The sequence below is a fragment of the Hordeum vulgare genome, chromosome 7H, assembly GCF_904849725.1.
Source record: "Hordeum vulgare subsp. vulgare chromosome 7H, MorexV3_pseudomolecules_assembly, whole genome shotgun sequence".
Classification (NCBI taxonomy): Eukaryota; Viridiplantae; Streptophyta; class Magnoliopsida; order Poales; family Poaceae; genus Hordeum; species Hordeum vulgare.
Genome location: NC_058524.1, coordinates 312,430,843 through 312,437,021, shown reverse-complemented (window position 1 = coordinate 312,437,021; position 6,179 = coordinate 312,430,843). Strand labels below are relative to the sequence as shown.

General features: G+C 45.4%; 1 long non-coding RNA gene across 1 annotated transcript; it reads left to right on the top strand.

Moving 5' to 3' along the window:
* Positions 1-686: 686 nt before the first annotated feature.
* LOC123410925 lies at positions 687-6,172 on the top strand. Its single transcript, XR_006613131.1, has 2 exons — positions 687-774; positions 5,169-6,172. It is a non-coding gene; the product is annotated as an uncharacterized LOC123410925 (long non-coding RNA).
* Positions 6,173-6,179: the final 7 nt, after the last annotated feature.

Genomic DNA, 6,179 nt, shown 5'->3' with positions numbered 1-6,179 from the left:
TCTCCCTAATAATAAAGCATGTTCTGTCGTCCATCGTGTCTATTTTACAGAAACGTCCCTGTATTTTTTCATAATTAACCCACGGTCCATCTTTTAGTCACAGCCGAATCGTTTTTTGCATTTTTCAGAAAAAACCCTGATGTTTTAGGTAATCAACCCGCCATCCGTATTTAAGTCAGCCGAAACGTTTTTTTTTGTTTTAACAAAATCAATCCACATTTTACGTAAAACAAAATTATCCATATTTTTTAAACCGTAATTCCGATTCTAACATATTATATATATATAATTTAATTAAAAAAAATATATAGAATCTAAATAGGATGTTATTTTTAATAGTTGAATGTTTCTTAAATACTCCTTCCGTCCCAAAATAACTGTCTTAAGCAGAATACAATTTTGTATTAGAGTCAATATAAAGTTGAGACACTTATTTTGATACGGAGGGAGTATTATTTTTGGTGGAAACTTAACCACGACGCCGCATCCAGCGCTACCATGCCGCCCCCCCCTCGCCGCGTCGGCCCCTCCCTGCGCTTCCCCCCCCCCCCCTCCCCCTCCCCCCTCCCTCTCCACTCACTCTCCCCACCCGAGGGCACCCCAGATCGAGCGCGGACGGCCATGGCGATCCCAGATCTGCGGCGGAGGTGGCGGCCACCGTGCTGAGCTATAGGATACAGTTCCCAGCGACGCCGGTGCCTTGCACCAGCGGGAGTGGCGGCCGCCCCACTCGGCTGCAGCTCCCGGCGACGCTGGCATATTGCACGAGCGGAGGTGGTAAGATTCCCCTTTCTCAGATTACTTAGGAATTAATTATGATTGGCAGCCTCCTCTTTCTGTGCACACACTTACTTCAAAAAAAATTCAGCCAAACGTGATGTTTCTTTAACACAAGTTTTCTACTGTACTCGAAGCGTGTGGTTATATGCACCCAAGTACAGTAAACAAGCTTTAGCTACGTGATCAGTAGTAATCGCAGCATTGTTAGTAGTCGGAATGAACTTTGAACCATTTGAATTTCTTGTTAATTACTGACATCAAAAGCCAACTTCAAAATGGCTGAGTATGCATGCCAAGTCACACATCTATCAATTTATCTATCTATAGAAAACTTATTTACATAAAAAATTCATAAAACGGCCAAATGCAGTTCTACGCCTTGGTTGAAAATACACACAAGTAGAAATTTAGAAAATAGCAAAGATAGTAGAAAATGCATTTACTACAGCCCCTGAGCTACAACATTTTTGCAGTTCAGAAAATCAGCAATAAAAATAATACTTCTAATTTTGCACTATACAGTTGAAAGAAAATATGCTAGCTGACTTAATAGTATTCAATTAAGTTTAGGCTTCTATGCAGTTCACAAAATTAGGTTAGGTCGTCCAGGAGATCTACTTCAGTTTTTGATATGAGTTCTTCTCCTACTCCTACCATGAAGTCAACTTTGCTTATTAAGGTCTCAATGAATCCACTGAGTTATTCAGACTACAAACTGTTCAATTTAGTTTGGTCCAATTCAAACTTTTTGAAGTTATAGACGTCAGGATTATTTAGTTCTTTGAATCGAATCATTGTGCTCGTACTATTTTCCAATGGAATAAAAAAAACATCTCTGCAAACATATGTAGATGTACGAAAACATGTTGGTTGTTGAGTTCATAATCTGTACCATATGTTCAAAAAAAAGGCTGTAGGTTTTCAGTCTTGCCCATCTTGGGTTTTGAAGTCAGGGACAAATTACTAAGAGCATCTCCAACAGCCGCGCTTCGCACCGCGCTTAAAAAATGTGTTTGCCGCGCGCGCTTCGGCTGGTTTAGCGCGGGGATAGGCGCTGGCTCAAAAATGCAGCGCGCGCAACACACACAAACTACATGTACATTTCAAAAAATAGGAGCAAAAATGATCAAACAAACAAAATAAATCAACAATAAATAGTCATTACAACTCAAATAAATAGTTTATCGTTCAGTACAACAAATAATGCAATAAACACAACAAATAGTTCATGAACAATACAATACAAATATGCAATAAACACAACCAAATCATGCTCTTTGTCGTCCATGCCATGCCCACCACTTTTCAATCAGATCCTTCTGAAGATCATTGTGCGTTGCGGGACGCCGAATGGGCGTAATAGGAGGCAACAAAACGGGCTACCCTTTCAGCCCTCCGTCACACTCGCACGGGATGTCCCAAAAGCTCATACTGTGAGTAGTCTAAATCTTGGCCACACTCATTCTCGATGATCATGTTGTGCATGATCACACAAGCGTGCATGATGTACCAAAGCATTTTTTGATCCCAAAATCTAGCCGGTCCTCTCACAATAGCAAATTGGGCTTGCAAAATCCCAAATGCTCTCTCCACATCTTTTCTAGCAGCCGCCTGAGCATTGTGGAAATCAAGTTTTTTCTTACCTTCTGGCTTTTTCAACGGCTTCACGAAGGTTTGCCACTTTGGATATATGCCATTCGCTAGATAATACCCATAGTTGTACGTACCGCCATTTGCTACAAACTGCACCGGTGGCAACTCACCATTTGCAATCTTATTCATCAGTGGTGACCGGTTGACAACATTGATGTCATTCAAAGATCCAGGCATTCCAAAGAATGCATGCCAAATCCAAGTCTCCTAATCGGCCACCGCTTCAAGGATTATAGTGGAACCCTTTTTTTGGCCGTGGAATTGCCCATGCCATGCCTTTGGACAATTCTTCCAACTCCAATGCATGCAATCTATTGAGCCAAGCATGTCAGGAAAGCCGTGAGATTTGCTCATCGCCAATAGCCTTGCGGCGTCTTCAGCAGTGGAAGATCTCAAATACTCCTCGCCAAACACTTGCACAATTCCCACTGCAAAGCGCTTGACACACATGATGGCTTGGCTCTCACCCATAGCCAAGTGATCATCAACTAGATCAGCCGGGATACCGTATGCCAACATACGCAAAGCGGCTGTCACCTTCAGAAAGGTGCTATGCCCGAGCTCTCCGGCGGCATTCCTCCTTTGCTGGAAGAACCGGTCATGGCTCGCTAGTTTCTCTGCAATGCGCTTGAACAAGTCTGTGCTCATCCTAAACCGGCGACGAAAATACGACTCCGGGTATGTGGGATTCTCCACGAAATAGTTCTTCATCAATCTGTTATGGGCATCAATCCTATCTCTCCAAATTTTCTCCCGACCCATAACCGAACCACCGTGCTTCGGTTTTTTATTGATATGCATAGCTATGATCATTGCAAGATCCTCCTCTTCCATATCAAATTCTTCTTCGGAAGAATCATACGACGAACTCATCTACAATGTTCAATACTATACTATAAAAACTACAATTCAAAACATGCACCAAATTCATAAGTTTGGAGCAATACATACCTTGTAGGCGTTTTGTCGAACACCTTGCGGGCGCGGCGCGGCAGCGAGCGCTCGAGCGCTGTTCCTCGGACGTCGAGGCGCGCGAGGGCCGATGGGACTAGGAGGGGGTGGGGCGGAAGCGCGGCGGCGCGGGAGGCCCGGGAAGCGCCCGAACGGTCGCCAGGGGGCGCGGGCGGCGGCCGCAGCGGAGACAGGCCGGGGAAGCGCCTGAGTCGTCGCCGGCGGGCGCGGGCGGCGACGGCGGCGCGGGGATAGGCCGGGGAGCGCCTGAATGGTCGCCGGGGGCGCGAGCGGCGGCGGCGAGGCCGGATGGGGGTGGCAGTGGGGAGCGAGAGCGCGAGAGTGGAGGAGCGAGCGCGGGAGAGTCGCGCGCGCGGGAGCTGGCGCAACAAATAAGGGGCGCGCGATTGCGTTTTGGCCAGCGTGCTGAACTGAAAATGCCGCGCGCGCCGTTTTTGCGCGCTAAAACTGCCTTTTTTGCGGCGCGGCGCTAGTATAGCGCGGCTGTTGGAGATGCTCTAACACCAAATTTTCAGTAAGTTTTTTCATAGAGAGCTGTGCCAGGTTGCACATCTTCAGACTAGAAACATTTTTGGGGTTTCTGGAAATCCAGGGGGAAAGTGTGACTCGCATACAACCCCAGGTTCTTAGTTTTGTTAGCTTGTAGATTCAATTCATAGTGCTCTGTTTTTTGGGACTCTCCTAACTATTTTGCTCCACCTATTTTTTGTACATACATGGAACTAAACCGTACCTGCGTGCATGTGTTGTACATAAGGTTCCCTTAGTAATTGAATGGATACCATGCCTAACCAAAAAAATATTGTCTGAATATGCTAAAAGGGTAAATAACTTAACCCTATCAGTTCTGGGGTAAAGTTCAAAATATTTTCATAACAAATAGTACTGAATTAGACATTGCTTTTTAACAGAAGTTATGTCACGAATGTTATCAGTTTTGGTTATCTTGGAGTAGGGATGTATATCTATGTTGCACTGTGAAATATTTTCACCAAGTAGGCATGACTAAATTATTGTACCAGTGCAAACCTTTTTCTGTTGATCAAATTGTTCAGTCCTTCATTTGATAACATGAAATTGTTATAAGTACAGGTGAGATGAGCAGAATAAGCGTAACACAGAGAAAAAAGTGGATGTGTCGTAGCACAAACTGTTAGGTTAATGAATTCAAGTCGATTGAGATGTGCCGACTGCGATAGAGCGTGCCGAGCTGCTTCTCCGCAATCTCCCTCCATGTTGACAGGCTCGCTTATTAGGCATGCACAGGCCCACAGTATTGTTTTTTCTTCATGGATTGGCTGCTTCAATTGATTGCCTTATGTTAGGGGTCAAATAGAAACCTGAAATATCTTTATATTATCTCCCATTAATATAACTAGTAAAAATGCCCGTGCGTTGCACCGGGAGAAAAAAGAGTATCACATCCCGTAGCCTATAACACGAGTAATTGTTTGATTTATGACTCACATTAACAATTCTTAATATGAAGAATTATGCTGTCGGCCTTGCCATCTTTGTAAAATGGCTAAAAAAACGTTTGCATTGTTTGGTTTGTGGCGTTACTATTTTATTCTCACCGTCACTATTGTATGTACTCCATTCAGTTAAGATATGTCCTGCTTAATAAGACATATCTTAATTCAATAGAAAAATGGTCTTAAAAATGACATATTTTTTGGGTTCAAAAAATGCCATTCATGAAAAGTGTATGCAATGCAGTGTTGTTGTGAGTCTGACATGCATATTAATATATTCACATGCAGGCCTCGTGCACATACATTGGCCGGGGCGAGCCCGACACGTAGCTCCATCGGTGTCCAGTAGCTTCTGGTCCAGCACAATATCTAGCGACAACCCCACTGCCCATCGGCCACTTCCCACTACATGCCCCTTATCTACAACACATCACCATTCTTCTTGCTCTTCTCCATCCACCTGACGCTCTCCCTTCTTCTCAATCCGGCGCGCCCATGAGCTGGTGGTTGGCTCGACCCAAGCGCCTCGTCCAGCCATGGAGCTGGCTCTACTACCGTCGCTCGATTTGGACGCCCGCGCCCAGTCGCCTGCGGCCCGGCCTGCGGCAGCGGTTCTCGTGCCGTGGTGGTGGAGCCTCACTCTCCGGTGGGCGACGGGGGTTGCGGGGCCTGTGAGCAGTGGTGGCATGGTTGCTTGCCAGATCTGGCTGCGGTGATTGAAGACTTCACGCTCGGTTTGGATGGTTTATTGGATTTATGCGCCATTCCTCCTCTTTGATTGCTCGTATCTCATCCTCTTTGCTGGCTTGTTGAATCTTGCAATTTAAAACGTGTATAAGTTGCTAGAATTTGATGTATTGTGGCGGTGTGGGACTATTGATTCGAATCTGAAATTTTAGCACAAGGCTCCGCACAGCCGCGACCCACCTCTGGGCACCGAAGCATCGACTCCACACAACAACGACGCCGTTCCCGAGCCCCTCGAGCAACCTCCCCTCGCCAGTTGATGAAATTTACGAGGAAAGATGGAATCTTTGGCGACCATGGAGGAAATCCCCGGAAGAAGAAGGCAGCAAATCCGAGAAGGAGCCATGAAATCGGAGGTGAGGAAGCAACGAACCTTGTAGGGCGACCTGCGAACCTTGTAGGATCTTACTCGACAACAAAATTGTCGCTACAACACGACGACAATACAATTAGTGGATGTGAATCTTGGTTATCTCTACTTGTTTTTGAGCTACTCCTATAATACTTCTACGCTCTCACAAGTTCTTACAAAGTTTTTCGGCCAATGAGAAT